Source organism: Elephas maximus, chromosome 27 (assembly GCF_024166365.1).
Source record: "Elephas maximus indicus isolate mEleMax1 chromosome 27, mEleMax1 primary haplotype, whole genome shotgun sequence".
Taxonomy (NCBI): Eukaryota; Metazoa; Chordata; class Mammalia; order Proboscidea; family Elephantidae; genus Elephas; species Elephas maximus.
Genome location: NC_064845.1, coordinates 27034426 through 27057420, shown reverse-complemented (window position 1 = coordinate 27057420; position 22995 = coordinate 27034426). Strand labels below are relative to the sequence as shown.

At 39.4% G+C, this 22995-nt stretch overlaps 1 long non-coding RNA gene across 1 annotated transcript in view; it reads left to right on the top strand.

Moving 5' to 3' along the window:
• Positions 1 to 22995, top strand: part of LOC126068358 (uncharacterized) — a 266350-nt gene that overhangs the window by 239380 nt on the left and 3975 nt on the right. The window contains exons 8-9 of the long non-coding RNA XR_007515625.1: positions 4550 to 4608; positions 16893 to 16982. This is a non-coding gene — a long non-coding RNA (uncharacterized LOC126068358). The remainder of the gene's footprint in view (positions 1 to 4549; positions 4609 to 16892; positions 16983 to 22995) is intronic.

Here is a 22995-nt window from a genome sequence, read left to right as displayed (position 1 = left end):
AGCTGTGTGGACACCTTGATTTTAGACTTCTGGCCTCAGCTGTGAGAAAATAAATTTTTGTTGTAAGCTACCAAGTTGTCATTTGTTATGGCAGTCCTAGGAAACTAGTACAAAGAGTTGTGTAGTTACAGCTCTTACGTTTTGGTCTGTGATCCATTTTGAGTAAGTTTTGCATATGCTATGAGGTAGGAGTTTAACTTCATTTTTTTGTGTGTCTAGACTATTCTTTTCCCATTAAATTGTCTTGGTATCCTTGTCAAAGATCAACTGACTGTAAATGTGAGGATTTATTTCTGGCCTCTCAATTCTGTTCCACTGGGCTATATCAGTACCATACTGTCTTAATTACTTGCAGCTTTGTAGTAAGTTTGGAATTGAAAAGCATGAGTCCCCCAACTTTATTCTTCTTCTTCAAGATTATTTTGGCTTTCCTGGGTTACTGGCATTTCCACATAAATTTTAAGATCAACTTGTTAATTTCTGCCAAAAAGGCTGTTGGACTTTAATGGGAATTGTATTGAATCTGTGGATCAATCTGAGGAATACTGCCATCTTAGCAATATCGTCTTTCAGCCCATGAACATGGGATGTTTTTCCATTTATTTAGTTTTTTTTTAAGATTATTTCTTTCAATGATGTTGTTTCCAGAGTACAAGTTTCTTCATTTTATTTTCAGATTCTTTATTGTGTATAGAAATACAGTTGTCTTTTGTATATTGCTCTTGTACCCTGCAACTTTGTTGAACTTGTTTATTAGTACTAATAGTTTTGAATGGATTCCTGAGCATTTTCTGTATATGAGATCATGTCACCTGTGAATAGAGAGAGTTTTACTTCTCTCCAGCCTAGCCTTTTATCTCTTCCTCTTGATGAATTGACCTGAGCAGAATCTCTAGGACAGTGTCGAATAGAAGTGGTGAGAGTAGACATCCTTATCTTGTTCCTGATCTTCTGGGGAAAGCATTCAGTCTTTTATTTTAAGTATGATGCTAGCTGTGAGTTTTTCATAGATGGCCTTTATCAGTTTCAGGAAGTTCCCTTCTATCTCTAGTTCATTGACTGGTAGCTTCTTATACATGGATAAGAAGTTCCCACCTTGGGTCCATGATATAGCCATATAACTAGAAGGAAAGATCCCCTGGCTTTAGCCAAGGTCGTATATTGTCGGAACTTGTCCATTCTCAAGATTTCTAAATATTGCTTTTTTATTAGTGATTCTCAAATTTGTGATTCTGGTTTTGAATTTTCACCTAAGTTCTAATCTCTCTGACATTTGCTTATTTGATGATTCCAATTAGCTACCAGTCTGCCATTCCAAATTCAGCACGACTTTATTCATGCGTTCATTTGATTGATTCATTTACTGTACATTGAGTGCTATTCCAGACTCCAAAGGATAAGAGAATATGTTTGGAGAAATGTCTGGGGTAAGAATGGCTCTAACACAGAGGACCCGGTGTGTCAACAGAGGACCCTCTTGGAGATATGCAGGGGCCGTATCACGAAGATCCTGTGAGCTAAGTTCTAAGGAGTTAGAACTTTATTCTGAAAGTAGTAGTGAGCCACTGAAAGATCTGAAGCAGGAAATCAGTGTCAGATGTGAATCTTGAACAAATCGTGAGGAAGGAGAGCTGGTGTAGAATATATAGATTGATGCTGAAAATGAAGCTGGAGGTTGGGGAACTGGTAGTTCTATCATTTGAAAAGAAAAGAAAGCCTGAAATAAGACAGTGGCAGTGGAGCTCTGGTGGCACAGTGACTAAGAGCTACAGTGAGCTGTGGCTCCTAACCAAAAGGTTGGCAGTTCAAATCCACCAGCCACTCCTTGGAAACACTGTGGGGAAGCTCTACTCTGTCCTATGATTAACTCGGTGACAGTGTTGGTTTTTTGTTTTTTAAGTGGGGATAGATGGTAGATTTTTAGGAAGTCAAAAATGGATAGTACTTGGTAACTGGATTATAGAGGCTGAAGGAGCAGGACAGTACCTCCATGATTCCTATGGTTTTAACTAGGTGGCCTAGGTGGTTAGGGAACAAACAGAGGGAACTGGTTTGGCAGGAAGATGAATTCATATTTGGATATGTTGGGGTACTAGCAGCACATCTACATTGGAGAAGTGTTATAGTTGTTGTTAGTTGCCATCAAGTTGATTCCGACTCATGGCGACTCCATGTGTGCAAAGTAGAACTGGGTTTTCAAGGCTGTCATCCTTCATAAGCCAGTCATCAGGCCTGTCATCCAAGGCACATCTGGATGAGTTCAAACTGTCAACCTTTCGGTTAGTATTCGAGTGTTTTCAGCGTCTGCACCACCTTGGAAATCCTAGGCGGTTAAATGTGAGGCTGGATTCAGAGAAAAATGTTTTAGGTGATAATTAACGTGAATGAGGTCACTCAAGGAATGAGCAGAGCTCGTGGTCAATGAGAGTATAATGGAGACTATAGGATGAATAGAGAAAAGGAAACCTGAAATGAAGCTACAAGAGGTAGGAAGAAAGCTACGAGAGGCTGCTGTTACAGGCCAAAGTAGGGAAGAATTAGCTCAATTTTTCGTTATCCTTTAGTTTTCCTTTTATCCAGTACATTGTTTTAAACTTTAACATGAAAATTTTTTGTTTTGCTTTTCCCATTTGCCTCATGCTCTTTACTACCTAAGCCAGTGTTTCCTAACTTGGACATACATCAGAGTCAGTTGGCGAGATTAAATGCAGGTTCTTTGGGTCCTGGTAGACCTACTGAATGAGAATCACCTGGGATAATACCTTAGAATTGTATTTTTTAAAAACTTCTGTGATAAAGACTTGCTCTTTACCAAGCTTGTTTCTTTTTATCCCTGATGCCAGCTAACCTATATTTACTAGTCCCTTTGCTGTTGCGGATGGCCATATGATTGAGATCTTTCCATAGGAAATTAAGCAGAAGTGTTGAGTGTCACTTTATCCACCGCAAATACGAAGCCCCCTTGATTGATCCTCTCTCTTCCCCACCTGCTGCCTGGCAGTTGTAGGTATGACAGAGCAACATTGGAAACGAGGGGTCAAATAGAGCTGAGCATCTGTCAGCCTGGGTCGTCTCCACCCTCCTCAAACTGATCATTATCACTGATTTTGGTCTTTCTGTATGCACGGATTAAAAATAAACTATTGTGTTATGCCACAGTTTTGGAATTTACGTATTATACCATCCATTGTTACGTTAGCCAGTATGGTTTCTTAGATTACTATTAAAGGATCAGAGTTTGGGAACCATGGCCCTTTGTATATGCCATTTGTATTTTTAAACTCATTTATATGGTAGTCTTCAGTTTCAAACAATGTATTGCATTAGGCAAATCTGCTGCAAAGACCTCTTTAAATTATTAAAAAACAAAGATGTCACTTTGGGGACTAAGGTGCATCTGACCTAAGCCATGGTATTTTCAGTTGCCTCATATACATGTGAAAACTGGACAATGAATAAGGAAGGCTGAGAAAGAATTAATGCCTTTGAAGTACGGTGTTGACGAAGAATATTTAATATACCGTGAACTGACAGAAGAGCAGACAAATATGTCTTGGAAGAAGTAGCAGCCAGAATGCTCCCTAGAAGCGAGGATGGTGAGATCGTGTACTTCTGGCATGTTATCAGGAAGGACCAGTCCCTAGAGAAGGATATCATGCTTGGTAAAGTAGAGTGTCAGCAAAAAAGAAGACCCTCAACAAGATTGATAGACACAGTGGCTACAACAGTGGGCTTAAACATAGCAAGGATTGTGAGGGTGGCACGGTTACTGGGCAGTATTTCATTCTATTGTACATAGGGTCGCTGTGAGTTGGAACTAACTCGATGGCACCTGACGACAATCGTCTTCAGTTGTTGACTTACAGGGACTGTAGGTAAATATTGTGTTTTTTTTTTTCTGTAATAATTTTAATGGAAATGGTTTTGTTAACATCCTGATAATTTTATTAAATGACAAACATTTGCATGCTTACTGCCTCCTGGTCTTTGATGCTGGAGATACATCTATATATAAAACAAAGGGTCTGCCTTCTGGTATGGAATAAGGTGGACTCAGATAAGGGCAAGTGTCTTACCTGTACTTTGGAGCGCCAAGGGAGAAGTGGCTAATTGAACCCAAGGTGGAGTGGGTGGAGTCCTTCTCGATGTTTATATCCCTTTTGTAATATTGTTCTCTTTTGTACTCGTTGGACAGGAGTCATACATAACCTCTTTAAAATATCCCTTTAAATGAAAGAAACCAAACCTGCTTCCATTGAATCGATTCCAACTCCTAGTGACCTTATAGGACAGAGTTTCCAAGGAGCCCTTGGTGGATTCCCTTTAGAAGATCAAAAACCACAAGGACATGTTTGGTAGATTTGTGTTCCGTGGGGTGTGCCGAACATGTGCCTTTTCTTAATCTCCATCACTAAGAAAATTATTTAAGAGAACTATAAATTTTAGTCTTGATGCAGATTATATTGTTAAATGTTGCCTGCAATTAACAAAGAAAAAATGTGAAGAAAACCTTATTGATGATATTTACTCTTTCTCTCTTCCTTTGCAGGGAAATTTTGGATTGGGAATGGTGGAAGTCAGAAAGAACCTACTTTCTTCATAAACATGGTATGCGAAATCTGTGTAAGTTCCATAGGGTAAAATCACATAATTAATCAAACAGGACTTGGAAAGCTCTATCTATCTGTCTTGCCAAACCCATGGCTGTCCAGTTGATTCTGACATGACGACTCCATGTGTGTAGAGTAGAACTGCACCCTGTAGGATTTTCTTGGATGTAGTCTTTATGGAAGCAGATCGCCAGGTTTTTCTTCCGTAGTGCCACTGGGTGGGTCCGAACCTCCGCCCTTAAGGTTAGTAGCTGTGTGTGTGTGTGTGCGTGCGTGCGTGCGTGCGTGTGTGTGTGTGTGTAGATGGGTGCATTTGTATATGAATAATAAACAAGAGTCTTCTATATTGCATAGTTCTCTAAATACTTAGGGATTTCCCCCAGTTTTGAAAGCTTACACGCTAGGCAGTGTGTGGTTGCAGTGTCAAACTGGATCGTTACCAGCATGTGGAAAGTGTTCCCAGGAGAACTATAAAAGGCTGAGCAAGTGAGAGCCACAACCTGGAGAAATAGGCGTGCCATGTTCTTGGAGTTTGTTGGACTTGTTTGTTAACAACAGTTGGCTTTTAAAGGATATGTAAGCAACTGCAGCGTCAGTAGGGTTGAAACCAGGTGACTAGATCAGAGTAGCAAGTGTAATATTAGTTAGGCAAGACAGATAAGTAGCCTAATCCGAGGTACGAGCAAGTAGTTAGAAACTAGCGTGTCTGTGAGAGCCTGCAGGATTCAAATAGGGAAGATGTCTGGGATCAAGAGACTTGAGTAAATGAGGCCAAGGAGCTATGTAACCTTGCAGACATTCTCATGTGATCTTGTAGCAGGGACAGTGAGAGAGAACCTGGTTAGAGTATTTCCTAATAGAGAAGCTAGTCAAGGGGGAAAATGAAATACGGGCTGTATGTCCTATAGAAATGTTTCTGTGTGATTGTGTATATATTCAGTAATGGCTAATCTACTCACTTAACAATGGATGAACTTGTTATTTTAAAGACACTTACTGTAAATGATTTAAAATATGAAGTCCTTTAATAGAATAAGTTATCTTTTAGCTTCTCTTTTATCATAAAACTGAATTTCTGTATATCACTTTCACTTAAATTTAGGTGCTCTGACGGTTTGACTGTTACAGTTGATCACCACAGAGACTATTTTGCATGTTCTCATGAATTACTGGAGTCCTGGTGCCATAGTGTTTAAGAACCCAGCTGCTAACCGAAAGGTCAGCAGTTTGAATCTACCAGCCACTCGTTGGAAACGCTGTGGGGCAGTTCTGCTCTGTCCTGTTGGGTCGTTATGAGTTGGAATCGACTCAACAGTCTCAAGTTTCAGGTTTGGTAAGTTATTGGCTTACAGATTCAATTAATGTCAAGTGAACTCCTTACCTGCTCACCTTGTGCCTCTCTTTGCTCCTTGGAGCCGCAGTTCTGAACTTGAAATTTCTTTTCTCTGACCACAGCTTCTTTCATTCTTGATTCTTCCAGTGAACCTGAGCTTTGCTGTATTAAGCCTACTTCGCTGAGTTGCTCGGTTCAGTTTGGCCACAAACTGACCTCTGGAGAAGCCTTGACCTTTTGATTTGCACAGTCCTGGTTAGAGCAGTGTTTTTCAAAGTGTATGCACTGCTAAAGGGGCAAGGTGGGCAAACCTCACCTTTGTCATTTCCTTGTCACCACTTACATGGCACTTTGTCTCTCTTACCCTGACCACCCAGAGTTAAACTAGACCTCATCCCTGGCCACCTAGGGCCAGGTCATTGGGTACCAGCCGTAGGCTCAGAAGTCTGCACAACTCCCATCACTTCAGACCAGCTGGCCCCTCTCTCTCTCTCTCTCGTCCCCTGGGACTAGCCTGTGCAGCCTTTCTCTGTCACGCAGCTGCCCAGACCTGGGTCTTCACAAATCTCTGTCCTGCTAGCCCCTGCTGGCTTATCGCCCCCTGGGTTTGCTAATTCTCTATAACTGCTTATAAAATTCACAGAAACTTTTTAATTTGTTGTTGTTGTGTGCTGTTGAGTTGATTCCAACTCAGAGCAACCCTTTTGACAGAGTATAACTGCCCTATAGGGTTTCCTAGGCCATAATCTTTACGGGAGCAGATTGCCAGGTCTTTTCTCCTGTGGAACCACTGGGTGGGCTCAAACCAGTGGTTAGCAGCAGAGAGCTTAACCATTGTGCCACTAGGGCTCCTTTACTTGTACCTACATTTACCCATTTGTTATAATAAGAAAGAATACAAGCAAAGAAAGACTTCAGTTAAGGTCTGGGAGAGGGCCCTGTGGCGCAGCGCAGAGACAGTCTCTGACTTTCATCTTTATCCTCCCATCTTGTCAGCTGGGGATTATGTGCCTGATGATTTCATACATGGTGTTAGTTGATGAGGACTGAGGAGGGATGGCAGGAGCTGAGACTAGGGGAGGAAGAGTATATAGGGGCAATTCTAAACTAAGGGGCTTGAAATTTATTCTCACAGCTGTGGGGTGGTAGCCATTGGAAACGTTTATTTAGAGTTTTGTCGTTCAATTTGAGCCTTTAGGAACCGACTTTGCGAAGACTGGGCTCTGAATGCTTAGAGATGGCAGTGACAAATCACAGGTTCAAAGAGGAAGGTGAATCTGCCTTTTTCTCTGGAATTGGTCCTTCATTCTTTTGGGCAGTTAAAAGCTGTTTGTATCCAAGAAGCTACTTCATTGCAAGCATGAAATATTTACAAATTTGTGACAGAGTGATGTATAGTATGTGGAGAGGGAATCATGAGAGCTCTCTGTGAGGTTTGTGCAGCAACAGTTTGAGAAAACCACTATTAAAGGAGACCCCGGCTGGTGCAAATTGTTAACGTGCTCAGCTCCTAACGGAAAGATTGGAGGTTGGAGTCCACCCAGAGGTGCTTTGGAAGAAAGGCCTGACAATCTTCTTACAAAAAAACAGCTATCGATAACCCTGTGGAGCACAGCTCTGCTCTGACATACGTGGGGTTGCCATGAGTTGGAATTGACTGGACAGCAACTGGTGTTTTGGTTTGTTACAGGCTGAACAGATTGCTTATTGTTTGTGTGTATGGAGTGGGGTGTGTACTGAAAGCCTAAACATCCTCTGGCATCTTATTTATTTTTGACTGTTCAAGGAAGGCTGGGCTGATAATAGCATTGCCTTTTAGTTTTTTTTTTTTTTTTTTAGTAGTTGACATAACAGGGAAGTGTTTGGCCTTTTACTTACTTGGAACCCACAGCTTTTTTTTTTTTTTTTTTTAAACCATAGGTAGGCTAGGTAAGAGGCTTTGTACTTGCTTCTTAGAAGAAATTTAAGAGCAGTAAATTGACTGCCTTCAAATTTTTGCTACCAGTTCTTCACAGAAGTACAAAATGCAGAACCCTGCCTGATTCCTTTGTAAACAATCCTTGTGATTGTCAGCTTGCCAAGGGATGCTTTTTTCTTTTGAGTAATTTCTGGGGAATACCTTGCTTTGGATCACCCTTAGTTATTGCCCAAAGTTGCCTTCGGGAGTACAGGTGCTCTTTTCCCCCCTTATCCCTAAAACCATTAAATTCTACTGTTTTCAGGAATTTAACATTGTTTTCATTGAACTGATGTAAGTTAAAATTGAAACGGTGAGAGAATTTACCTATTTAGTCTTGAGCTTAAAATTTCCCAAAGAGTGGGAGCCATAGTTTTGCCCACCACCAAACATAGAACAAGTAATTTTGAATGTATGGACATGATTATGTCATGGCCTTTCTAAATACAAAAATACAACTTTCACTTAGAACATTGAGTACTTTGATAATATCTTTACTGATATTGGTGAGAATGTAGTGAAATTGGTCCCATTATAGTTTTTTCTATTTGCCTTTTTTTTTTTTAGTAATGTTTTAGGTGAAAGTTTACAGAGCAAATTAGTTTCTCATTAAAGAATTAATAGACAAATTGTTTTAGGACATTGGGTGCCAACGCTTTGATGTGTCAACACTCTCCCCTTCACGCCGGGTTCCCTGTTTCCATTTGTTCACTTGCCTGTCCCTTTCTGCTTTCTTTATCTTTGCTTTTGGGCTGGTGTGTTCATTTAGTCTCATAAACATGGTTAAATTATGCAGCCAGTCCCTCAGGTGTGTTATCGTCTGCCATATAGACTTGTCTCATCTTTGGCCTAAGAGGGAGCCTCTGGAGTACTTTTGTACCGAGTTAAAAGGGTATCCGGGGGCCATAGGCTTGTGGTTTCTCAAGGTTCTGTCAGACCAGCAAGTCTGGTGTTTTTTTGTGTGTTTGAATTTGAATTTTGTTCTACATTTTTCTCCTGCTCTGTCCAAGGACCCTGTATTGTGATTCCTATCAAAGCAGTTGGTGGTGGAAGCCGGGCACCATCTAGTTGTTCTGGGCTCAGCCTGGCAGAGATTGTGGTAGTTGTGGTCCATTCGTCCTTTGGACTAAACTTTCCCTTGTGTTTTGTTTTTTTAATAGACTGAGGTAATCCTGTTTATTTGTCTACATGTTTATGGTGTCTCCCTGTACTGGAATGTGAACTTTAAGAGGACAGGGACCATGTGTGTTTTATGTATTGCTGTATCCCTGTCATGGATTGAATTATGTCCCCCTCAAAAATGTATGTGTTTACTTGGTTAGGCCATGATTCCAGTATTGTGTGGTTGTCCTCCATTTTGTGATTGTAATTTTATGTTAAAGAGGATTAGGGTGGGATTTTAACACCCTTACCAGGTCACATCCCTGATCCAGTATAAAGGAAGTTCCCCAGGGATGTGGCCTGCACCACCTTTCATCTCTGAAGAGATGAAAGGGAAGTAAGCAGAGAGTTGAGGACCTCCTACCACCAAGAAAGCAGTGCCAGGAGCAGAGCTTGTCCTTTGGACCCAAGGTTCCTGTGTGAGATGCTCCCAGACCAGGGAAAGACTGATGACAAGGACCTTCCTCCAGAGCTGACAGAGAGAGAAAGCCTTCCTCTGGATCTAGCGCCCTGAATTTAGACTTGTAGCCTACTAGACAGTGAGAGAATGGATTTCTTTTTGTTAAACCTGTGCACTTGTGGTATTTCTGTTACGGCAGCACTAGATGTCTGAGACAATCCCTATCACCTATTATAGTGCTTTGTGTATAGTGGACACTCAAGTCATTGCTGAATGAATTCTGATCTGGTGTGGCTTAGATGGTATCCTGACATATATTAAAAAAGCACCTCAGGTTATTTTGATGTGCACTCGCATGGTTGAGAAACCTTGGTCTATCTTCCCTCTCTAATCCGCGTGAGATATAGAAGATATCACTCTTGAAATTGGTAATCTCATTTCCCTAGGAGGAAAAGTTTAATTTGGTAATGTTATTCAGGTGTTGTTTGTAGGTGGAACTCAGAATGGACAATTGCATTCCATCATCAAATAATTAAGTTTAGGAAAGGTGGGAAGATAGACCTAAAATTGAGTTTATTCCTTTTTTTTTTTTTTGTAAAAAAAAAAAAAAAAACAGTCAAGGTTAGACTTCCTAGATGGTTTTCCTTCAAAACACTACTTCTCAATGTTGGGTAGGTTAGGATTTTGCTTCTGGGGGACATTTTGACGTCTGGAGACGTTTTAGATCCCTTGTGGTCAGTGGTTAAGTGATCAGCTGCTAACCAAGAGGTCATCAGTTCAAATCCAGCCCCTCTGTGGGAGAAGGATGTAGTAGTCTGCTTTTGTAAAGACTAAAAAAAAAGATTACAGCCTTGAAAACCTGATGGGACAGTTTTACTCTATCTTATAGGGTCACTATGAGTCGAAATGGTCTCCACTGGCAATAGGCTTTTTAGTTTTAATTTAAATATGCACATATCTTACATTTTAAAGACTTGTTTGTATATGTAAGTCAGTAGTTTTCAAAGTGTAGTCCTTGAACCCTTAGGAGTAAAACCTGTTCATATTAATACTAAAATATTATATGCCCTTTTCTCTTTGATGTTTGGATGAAAGATACAAAAGCAATGCGGAGTAAAACAGCTGATACCTTAGCAGGAAATCAAGGCAGTGGCACTGAATTGTCTAGTAGTGTGTATTCTTCTCTGTCATGAATACTTCACATCATACAGTTAAAAAAAAAACCTCATTTTTCCTTCAGATTCTTTTTCAGTACAAATTAAATTTTACTCTACTTGGCTCTAGAGTATCTGTGTGATAAAATGGGTATGTGCTGCAGAGGAAAAGAATTTGTGTGATTGAGTTGCTAGCTCAGCTACCCTCCTCCCCATTTTCATGTAATATCTTCTTTAATTGAAAGAACAACTGAAAAACCATGGTTATTCAGACTTGGGTATTTGGCAAACATTCCTTTGAAAATGAACAAAATGAACTTGTTACTAATAAAATTGGAGCTTTCAGGCAAAAATTAGAATTTGGGGAAATCTGTATGGGCCACCTTGAGCTTGATAGCATTCTAGTAAAGATATTTGTGGTAATAATGATAGTAATAGTGATATTATATAATGAACTGTGTCAACATTTGGAAGAACTGAATAACTCGGTAAACCAACATTTTCCAGATGGCGTTATGAAATCACACGTAGGTAAAGATCCCATTCAAAGAGCACGTTAGACGAATGGATTTTGTATGTGTGTGTGGTAAAATACGTATAACAAAACATTTGGCATTTCAACCATTTGTATGTGTACAATTCAGTGACATTTATTACATTCACCGTGCTGTGCAGTTGTCATCCCTATCCATTTCCAAATTTTTTTGTTATCATCCTTAACAGAAACTCCGTACTCCTTAAGGAATAACTTTCCATTTTCCCCTCCCACCTGCCCTTAGTAAGCTCTAATAAACATTGATCTCTATGCATTTGCCTGTTCTAGGTACTTTATATAGGTGGGCCATACAATATTGTCCAGTAGTGTCTGACTTAGTTCACTCAGTATAATCTTTTCAAGGTTCATCCATGTTTTACCATGTATCAGAACTTCATATTTCTTCATGGCTGAATTACTGCATTGTATGGATTTCCCACATTTTATCCATTCATCTGTTGATGGATACTTAGGTTGTTTCCACTTTTTGGCAGTTGTTAATACTGCTTCCCCCACGTGTCTGTCATTTTGTCGTACTGTGGGGGCTTGCATGTTGCTGTCATGCTGGAAGCTCTGCCACTGGTATTCAGATACCAGCAGGGTCACCGATGGCAGACAGGTTTTAGTGGAGCTTCCAGACTGAGACAGACTAGGAAGAAGGACGTAGTGGTCTATTTCTGAAAAGAATTAGCCAGTGAAAACCTTATGGATAGCAGTGGAACATTGTCAGAGACTGTCCCAGAAGATGAGCTGCCTCCTCAGAGTAGAGTTAACTTGATGATGTGGATCGAGTCAAGCTTTTAGAACCTTCATTTCCTGATGTGGCACGACTCAAAATGAGAAGAAACAGCTGCGAACATCCATTAATAATTGGAACCTGGAATGTACAAAGTATGAATCTAGGAAAATTGGAAATCATAAAAAACAAAATAGAACACATAAGCATCAATGTCCTAGGCATTAGTGAGCTGAAAAGGACTGGTATTGGCCATTTTGAATCGGACAGTCATATGGTCTGCTATGCCAGCAGCAACAACCTGAAGAGGAATAGCATTGCATTCATCACCAAAAAACATTTCAGGATCTATCCTGAAGTACAGTGCTGTGGGTGATAGGGTAATATCCATACGCCTGCAAGGAAGATCAGTTAATGTGACCTACTTTTCAAATTTACGCACCAACCACTAAGGTCAAAGACGAAGAAATTAAAGATTTTTTACCAACTTCTGCAGTCTCCAATTGATTGAACATGCAATCAGGATGCATCGATAATTACTGGTGATTGGAATGCAAAAGGTGGAAACAAAGAAGGATTGGTTGTTGGAAAATATGGCCTCGGTGATAGAAACGATGCTGGAGATGGCAGGATAGAATTTTGCGAGACCAGTGACTTTTTCATTGCAAGTATCTGTTTTGAATAACATAAGTGGCGATTATACACCCGGGCCTCACCAGATGGAATACACAGGAATCAAATCAACTACATCTGTGTAAAGAGATGATGGAGAAGCTCAGTATCATCAGTCAGAACAAGACCAAGGGCTGACTGCAGAACAGACCATCAACTGTTCATATATAAGTTCAAGTTGAAGCTGAAGAAAATAAGAACAAGTCCAAGAGAGCCAAAGTACAGGCTTGAATATATCCCACCTGAATTTAGAGACCATCTCAAGAATAGATTTGACACGTTGAACACTAATGACCAGACAAGTTGTGGAATAACATCAAGGACATCATACGTGAAAAAAGCAAGAGGTCATTAAAACAACAAGAAAGAAAGAAAAGACCAAAATGGATGTCCAAAGAGACTCTGAAACTTGCTCTTGAACATCAGGCATCTAAAGCAAATGGAAGAAGTGATGAAGTAAAAGAGCCGAACAGAAGATTTCAAAGGGTGGCTCCAGAAGACAAAGTAAAGTAACCTGGAGTTAGGAAACCAAAAGGGAAGAACATGCTGGACGTTTCTCAAGCTGAAAGATCTGAAGAAAAAATTCAAGCCTGGAGATGCAATATTGAAGGCTTCTTCTACAAGGAACATATTAGGTAACACAGGAAGCATCAAAAGACAATGGAAGGAATACACAGAGTCACTGTACCAAAAAGAATTGGTCAACAGAACCGATGGTACTGAAGGAAGAGGCTCAAGCTGCACTGAAGGTATTGGCAGAAAAACAAGGCTCCAGGAATTGATGGACTACCAGTTGAGATGTTTCAACAAACAGATGCAGTGCTGCAAGTGCTCACTTGTCTATGCCAAGAAATTTTGGAAGACAGCTTCTTGGCCAGCCAACTGGAAGAGATCGGTATTTGTGCTCCTTCCAAATAAAGGTGATCCAACTGAATGCAGAAATTATGCAACAGTATTGTTAATATCACACGCAAGTAAAATTTTGCTGAAAATCATTTAGAATGAGCTGCAGCAGTATATCAACAGGGAACTGCCAGAAATTCAAGCCAGATCCCGAAGACGAGGTGGAAAGAGGGATATCATTGCTGATGGCAGATGAATCTTGGTTGAAGTCAGAGATAACCAGAAAGATGTTTACCTCTGTTTTACATTCACTGAGCAGAGGCATTTGACTGTGCGGATTATAACAAATTATGGATGATTGCCAAGAATGGGGATTCCAGAACACTTAATTGTGCTTATGAGGAATCCGTACATAGATAAAGAGGCAGTCGTTGGAACTGAACAAGGGGATACTGCATTGTTCAAAGTCAGGAAAGGTGTGTGTCAGGGTTGTATGCTTTCACCATATTTATTCAATCTGCATGCTGAGGAAATAATCCAAAAAGATGGACCATATTAAGAAGAATGAGGCAACAGGATTAGAGGAAGACTCGTTAACAACCTGCAATATGCAGATGACAAAACCTTGCTTGCTGAAAGTGAAGAAGACTTGAAGCACTTATTGATGAAGATCAAAGACTACAGTCTTCAGTATGGATTATACCTCAACATAAAGAAAACAAAAATCCTCACAACTGGGCCAGTAAGCAGCATCATCATAAACAGAGAAACAATTGAAGTTGTCAAGGATTTCATTTTACTGGATCCATAATCAACACGCATGGAAGCAGCAGTCAGGAAATCAAAGGACACATTGAGTAAATCTGCTGCAAAAGACCTTTTTAAAGTGTTAAAAAGCAAAGATGTCACCTTATAGACTAAGGTGGGCCTGACCCAAGCCATGGTGTTTTAAATTGCATCTGCATGTGAAAGCTGAACAGTGAATATGGAAGACTGAAGAAGAATCAATGCCTTTGAATTAATGGTGTTGGCTAAGAATATTGAGTATACCATGGACTGCCAGAGGAACGAACAAATCTCTCATGGAAGAAGTACAACCAGAGTTCTCCTTGGAAGCAAGGATGGCAAGACTTCTCTCATGCTTTGGATATGTTATCAGGAAGGATCAGTCCCTGGAGAAGGACATCACGCTTGGTAAGGTGGATGGAGGGTCAGTGAAAGAGAGGAAGACCCTCAACGAGGTGGATTGACAGAGTGGCTGCAACAATGGGCTCAAACATAGCAACAATTGTTAGAATGGCACAGGACTACACAATTTTTCGTTCTGTTTTCCATAGGGTCACCATTAGTTGGAACCAACTCGATGGCATCTAACAACAACAACAACAATAATGCTCCAGTGAACATTGGTAAGCAGGAAACTAAGACCCTGAGTCTTAGGCTGGGTGTTCTAGAGAAGCAAATCCAGTAAAGCGGATAAGTACATATAGAGAGAGATTTGTGTGAAGGAAATGGCTGATGTGGTCGTAGAGGCTGGAACATCCTAAATCCGTGGATCAGGCTGGAGACTTCTCATGAATCACATAGCAGCAGGGCTGGGGAACCCAAAATGGGCAGGCAAGATGGCAGGTAAGCTGCTAGCTCAAGTCTCAATAACTGGAGGTCAGACAAACAGGAGCCACCTGCAGAGTCCAGAATGAGCAAAAGTCTATGACCCTTGCCAGAAAGTCTACCTATATTGGTTGCAGGCCACACCCCCAAGGAAACTCCCTTTCAACTGATTGGCGACTCACAGCAGATCCCATCATTGAGATGATTACATTACATCAGATCTTATCATGGAAATGATTACATCATTATACGACTGCCAAACCACTGAAAGTCACGGCCCAATCAATTTGAAACACAACCATAATGATCACACCCTGCTTTCAAGTCTTTTGGGTAGGTATAAACCTAACAGTGCAACGGCGGAGTCATATGGTAATTCTGTTTAACTTTATGAGGAACCACCAAACTTTTCCACAGCAACTACACCATTTTACATTCCCACCAACAATTGATTAGGGTTCCAATTTTTCCATATCCTTGCCGACACTTCTTATCTTCCATTTCTCAGGTAATAGTTATCCTAGTGAGAGTGAAGTGGTATTGTGGTTTTGATTTGCGTTTCCCTAATGATTAATGATGTGTCAAGCATCTTTTTTTCCCTTAAGTTAAATTATTTTTTTGTTTATTGTACTTTAGGTGAAGATTTACAGAGCGAACTAGTTTCTCATTTAACATTTAATACACATACTGTTCTGTGACATTGGTTGCCAACCCCACGACATGTCAACACTCTCCCCTTCTCAGTCTTGGGTTCCCCATTACCAGCTTTCCTGTCCCCTGCTGCCTTCTTGTCCTTGCCCCTGGGGTGGTATGCCCTGTTAAGTCTCCTTTTGTTTTATGGGCCTGTTTAATCTTTGGCTGATGGGTGAACCTCAGGAATGATGACTTCATTACCGAGCTAAAAGTGTGTCTGCGGCCATACTCTAGGGGTTTCTCCAGTCTCTGTCAGGCCAATAAGTCTGGTCTTTTTTTGTGAGTTAGAATTTTGTTCTGCATTTCTCTCCAACTCTGTCTGGAACCCTCTGTTGTGATCCCTGTCAGAGCAGTTGGTGATGGTAGGCGGGTACCATCTAGTTGTGCTGGACTCAGTCTGGTGGAGGCTGTGGTAGTTGTGTTCCATTAGTTCTTTGAGTTAATCTTTCCCTTGTGTCTTTGGTTTCCTTTATTCTCCCTTGTGTTGAGCATCTTTTTATGTGCTTATTGACTGTTTGTATGTTCTTTAGAGAAATGTCTGTTCAAATCCTTTGCCCATTTTTAAATTTGGTGGTTTGTTTTTTGTTGTAAAGTTGTAGGGTTTTTTTTTTTTTAATATTCTGGGTACTAAACCCTTATCAGATACATGGTTCCTAAATATTTTGTCGGATTCCGTAGGTTGTTTCTTAACTTCCTTGATAAAATCCTTTGGAAGTTTTTACATTTGGAGAACTGGATTTATCTGTTTTATCTTTTGTTACGAATGCTTTTGGTGTTATATCTTAGAATCCACTGTTGGAAACTGGATCCCAAAGCGTGTTTTATTCTTAGCATTTTAAGCTTTTAGTTCTGACATTTACATCATTGATCTATTTTGAGTTAATTTTCATACATGGTGTGAGGTATGGGTCCAATGTCATTCTTTTGCATTCTTTTGCTCAGCACCATTTATTAAAAACTATTCCCCAATTGAATGCAATTGGCACCTTATAAAAAAATCAGTTGACCATAGAAAATGAATTTATTTCTGGACTCCCAATTCTATTTTATTTCTTTATATCTTTGTCATTATAAAAAAAAAAAAAAAATGTTGTCATTATACCAGCACCAAATTGTTTTGATTACTGTAGCTTTATACTACTTTTTGAAATAGAGAAGTTTGAGTCCTCTTTGTTTTTATTTTTCAGGGTTGCTTTGGCTATTCGGAGCCCCTTGCAGTTTCATATGAATTCAAGGATTGAGTTTCCCATTTCTGCCAAGAAACTGTTGGAATTTGTGTAAGGATTGCATTGAATCTGCTGATTGGTTTGAGTAGTATTGACATTTTAACAATATTAAGAATGTGGAATGTGTTTTCATTTATTTAGGTGTTTAATTTCTTTCAGCAATGTTTTATGTTGTTCAGTTAAAAGTCTTTGTCCTCCCTGGTTAAATTAATTCCTAGGTATTTTATTCTTTTAGATGTTTTTGTTTATGAAATAGTTTTCTTTTTTTTCCTTGCCTCTTTAAAATAGTCTTTTGTTGTTGTTGTTGCTGAGAGTATGTATATGCAGCAAAATATATACCAATTCAACACTTTCTGCGTGTACAATTTAGTGACACTGATTACATTCTTTGAATTGTGTAAGCATTCTCACCCTCCTTTTCTGAGATAATCCTCCCCCATAAGCATAAACCCTAAGACTCCTACATAATCTTTTGAATCGTGTTGTCAGTTTGATCCCACATAAATAAGTCTTCAAAGAACATAATGCTCAAGGCTTTCTTTACTAGTTAAGCTAAAGTATTGTTTGGTTTTAAGAAGACTTCAGGGGATATTTTTGGTTTTAGGTTTAAAGGTTATCTTAGGGTAGTGATTTCAGAAGTTTGTCCATCCCCCATGGCTCCACAAAGTCTGGAGTCTCTGAGATTTGAAGTTGTGTTCTGCATTTTTCCCACTTTTGATCAGAATTCTTCTGTAGAATCTTGGACCAAAATGTTCAGTAATGGTAGTCAGGCACCATCCAGTTCTTCTGGTCGCCTGGCAAATGAGAGAGTTGTTCATGGACGCAATTATCCATGCATTCCATTTCCACCTCCTGTGCCTGACTCTCCTTCTTCTCTTTCTCCTGGCAAATATATACCAGTTGTTGTGCCTTGGATGGCAGATTGCAAGCTTTGAAGACCCCAGCCACTACACAGCAACAGGAAGGTAGAACAAAAGCACTGAACACAGTATTAGGCCAGTTAACTTGGATGTCCCATGAAACCATGACCCTAAACGTCTGAACCAAGGAACCAAATCCCAGGAGGTATTTGGTTGTACAGAAGCAGCCTTAGCAGCTCCTCTCTTTTTGATGTTGTTTTGTTGTTTTTGTAAACATATCTGTTGCACAAGTTTTGCCAATTCAGCTTTTTACAGGTGTGCACCTTAATGACAGCAGTTTCATTAATTGGCTATGTAACCTTGACTTTAACGAATATAATTTTTCCATCTCCGTAACCCAAACCTTGGTTCCTTATAAGCAGTAACCCTCTTTTTTCCCCTGCTTCCTGCCCCAGTAGCCACTAAGGAACTTTGGTCTCTATGCTTTTGCCTTTTCTTATCTTTTTCTATAAGTGAGGTCATACAATATTTATCTTTTTATGATCGACTTGTTTCACTCAGCATAATGTCTTTAAGCTCCATCCATATTAAAGCATGTATCAAGACTTCATTTCTTTTACTGACTGAATGGTATTCCATTGTATGTATGCACCACATTTTTGTTTATACATTCATCTGTTGATGGGCATTTAAATTGTTTTGGCTGTTCTAAATAGTGCTGCAATAAACATTGGTGTACAAGTCTCTCTTTGAGTCTCTGTTTTAAAGTCTTTGTGGTATATGCCTAGGGGTGGAATTTCCAGGTTATCTGATAGTGTTTTGAGGAACTGCTACATTGTTTTCCACAGTGGTCCTACCATTTTGCATTCCACCAGCAATGGATAAAGGTTCCAATTTCCCCACATCCTTGCCCTGCCCATATTTCTTACTTTGTTTTTTTTTTTTTAAGCCAACCTAAACAAACAAAAACCCGTTGCCTTTGAGTAGATTCCAACTCATTGCAGCCCTATAGGACAAAATAGAACTACCTCATAGGGTTTCCAAGGAGCAATTGGTGGATTCGAACTGCTGACCTTTTGGTGAGCAGCTGAGCTCTTAGCCATTATGCCACCAACCTGACGGAAGTGAAATGCACCCTCACTGTGATTTTGATTTGCATCTCTTGATGACTAATGATGTTGAGTATCTTCTCATGCGTTTGTTGACCATTTGAATGTCTTTTTTGGTGAAATGTCTATTCAAGACCTTTGCCCATTTTTTGATTGGGTTATCTTTTTGTTGTTAGATTGTTGAGACTTTATATGTATTTTGGGTTTTAGATTCTTCTCAAATATATGGCTTCCGAAGATATTCTCCCAGTCGATAGCTTGCCTTTTCACTTTTTGGTAAAGTGTTTTGATGAACAGAAACCTTTAATTTTTATGAGGTCCCATTTATCTATTTTACCTTTTGCTGTTTGTGTTCTTGTTATTGTTTAGGTAATCCATTGTTTAAAACTAGGCCCAACAGCATTGCCTCTGCATTTTCTTCTAAGAATGTTATGGCTTTAGTTTTCACATTTAGGTTCTTACTCCATTTTGAATTTGTTTTTGTATATGGTGTAAGGCATGGATCCTGTTTCATTTTTCTGCATGTGGAAATTCAATTTTCCTAACACCATTCATAGAGGAGACTTTTCTTTCCATATCGAATGGAACTCAGTTAGCACCCTTATCCAAAATCAGTTGATCACAGATGTGTGGATTTATTTCTGGACTCTCAATTCTATCCCATTGATTCGTGTGTCTGTTGTTACACTAGTACCAGACCGTTTTGATTGCTGTAGCTGTATAATATGTTTTCTATTGGTCAAGTTTTGATGTCCTATCAAAGAAGAATATCCACAATCTGAAAAGGCTGTTTTGTGTGAGTAGAGATTTTCTGCATGTTCTTGAATGAAGACAGTTTATTTCAACACATTAAATGAAGAAATGCCTATGAGACACCAACTTTTTTCTTTTGAGACATTAAAGAGTTTTTTAAAAATGTGAAACTGTGCTACTCTTTTCACAAAATTCTTTTGAAGGTAATTGTTTTCATAGAAAATTTATTTCTGTTAATAGGTAAATGATATTTTATTATGAAATGAATTTAAAAATAGTTTTAAAAAATTTTTAGTTTCAATTTGGAGTACAGTAAACATTAGTAGATACAACCCACATGAGCAAACTTCTTTGAGGAACTCAGTAATCTGTACATGTGGAAGAGTCCTCTTAACAACCGTTTTTAAACCAGATAGTCTCCTAAGAGTTGTCCCTCAGATATTGTTGAACGTCAGTTTGTGTCTCTTGTTAGGCTAGTCTGCCATAGATGAGGCGATTGAATTGGGCTTTGAAGGAAAGTTTTGGCCTTTCATTTAAGACTTGAATATACTTTTAACGTATAAAATACATGACAGAATTTAAATTGATGGTTACATTTTGACTTCATATGGCTAAAGAAAGTGTTACCTGCAGAGCAAATGAGTGGATAATTATATCCGGAAGAAAAAGAAAAGAATTTCAGAAAATGATGAATAAAAAATACTGAACTGTGAACTGCAAATAATTGTGGAACAAGCATTGTCTGAAACTGTTGGATTCTGGCTCACAGTGACCCTAAGCATTATCTTAATGGGAATCTTAATTAGACAAACAAGATTAGGTTTAGTAAACACCTTAAATGAAAGAGATTGCAAAGTATAAGTGGGGGTAAAATAGGAGTATTTTAATTACTGATAACACTACAGATTTACCCAACCATAAAGAAATAGAAGTAATAGTTTATTTGTTTCTATGAACTAACTCTGTGTTTGAGTAAATTGTTGGTAGGTACTACGAAAGTTAATTGTGGGGAACATTTATGAGAACCTTACTGAAGGTAATTTAGAGAAGAGACTTCACAGATTTTTTTTTTAATCTGTATAAAATTAATCAGGATTACCTTGACTTAAGGAGTCCTGATGGTGCAATGGTCAAGGACTCAGCTGCTAGCTAAAAGCAATGAACAATCTGACAAGGAAATTTAGAAAACAATTCCATTTTCAATGATATCTTAAATAATACAATACCAAGGAATTAATTTAACCAGAAAGGTGAAAACAGTGTATGCTGAAAACTGTAGAAAAACATCATTGAAAGAAATTAAAGAAGATCTGAATAAAGGGAAAGATGCTTCTTGGATTGGAAGGCTTAATATTGTTAAGATAGAAATACTACCCAAAGTGACTTAGAGATTCAACATGATTCCTATCAAAATGCCAATAGTCTTTATTGCAGAAGTAAAAAAGCCAATCCTCAAATTCATATGGAATTGCAAAGAGCCCCCAATAGCCAAAGCAATCTTGAAAAAGAACAACAAAGTAGGAGGACTCACACTTCTATTTCAAAATGTAATATAAAGCTATAGTAATCCAAACAGTCTGGTACCAATATACAGATAGAGATATAGAGCAACAGGCTAGAATTGGGAGTCCAGAAATAAACGCATGTATCTGTGGGCAACTGGTGTTGAACTACGGTGCCAAGTCCCTTCAGTGGGGGAAAAAACAGTCTCTTCAACAAAGATGCTGGGACCGTTGGATCTGTCTATCCACAAGATTGAAGTTTGACTCATATCTCATACCATATAAAGATTAAACCAAAATGGATCAATGACTAAGTGTAAAAACTAAAACCATGAAACTCTTAGAACAGGGATAATGCTTCAGGACCTAGTTTTTGACAGTGGATTCTTACATATGACACCAAAAGCATGAACACTAAAAGATAAAATAGATAAATTGGACTTCATCAAAATTAAAAGCTTCTGTGCATCAGAGAAATTTATCAAGGAAGTGAAGAAACAACCTACAGAATGGGAGAAAATATTTGGGAAGCATGTAATATCCAGAATATATATTAAGGCACAGTGGTTAAGAGCTAAGGCTGCTAACCAAAAGGCCGGCCGTTCGAATCCACCACTTACTCTTTGGAAACCCTGTGGGGCAGTTCTACTTTGTCCTATAGAATCGCTGTCAGTCAGAATCAACTTGATGGCAACGGGTTTGGGTTTTATCTGTGGTGACTCAGTGGTAAAATTCTCAACCTCGATGTGGGAGACCCCTGTCTGTCAGTGGAGATTTGCTGAATATGATGCCGAATAGGTTTCCGTGGAGCTTCCAGACTAAGATGAACTAAGAAAGGCTGGTGGCAATCTTCTTCTGAAAAATCAGCTAATGAAAACCCCATGGATCACAGCGGTCCATTCTGCAGCCGATCATGTGAGTGGTGTAGGACTAGGCAGTATTTTATTCCATTGTGCATGGGGTCTCCATGAATCAGAGGCGGACTCAACAACAGCTGACAGCAAGAACAACAGCAACAACTCAACAACAAAAAGACGAACAACTCAGTTAAAAAATGGGCAAAGGACTTGACTAGACATTTCATTAAAGAACTATCCAAATGGGCAATAAGCATATGAAAAGATGCTCAAAGGCCATTAGTCATGGTTGTTAGTGGCCATTGAGTCAAGTTGCTAGCATTCCACCCTGACTTACGGAGACCTCATCCACAACAGAATGAAATGCCACCTGGTCTTGTGCCGTCCCGTCCCCATGATGAGTTGCAGATCGGCAGGCTTTTCTTCCTAGTCCGTCTTAGTCGGGAAGCTCCACTGAAACGTATTCAGCATCATAGCAACACACAAGCCTCCGCTGACAGACAGGCGGTAGCCGCACATGAGGTGCATTGGCCTGGAATCAAACCTGGGTCTCCTGCATGGAGGGCAAGAATTCTACCCCAGAACCGCCACTGCCCCCTTATAATGTTTCATGGCATCTTCAGATTTCGTGTGCTTGAAATTAAATTTATCGTCTTCCTTTCCCCGAAAATTCTGTTACTCTCTGTGTTTGCCTCGTTGGTGAATGGTGCTATCATCTGCTCAGTTCCAGAAGTCATAAATTCAAAAGTCGTTCTTAACTCCTCCTTCCATCACCCTCCCATAGTCACTTGATTACTAAGTTCTGTTAATTCTGTCTTAATATCCTAGAAATCGTTCCTCTGCTTTCATCCCTTCTGCTATGGTTCAGGTTCTTATCTGAGCCATTGACTACTGCATCAGCCTCTTAATTGCCATTCTGGACTTTAGGCTGACTCTTTGTTCTTTCTTGTTAGTGTATTCAATTCTTAATATTTCTGAGATAC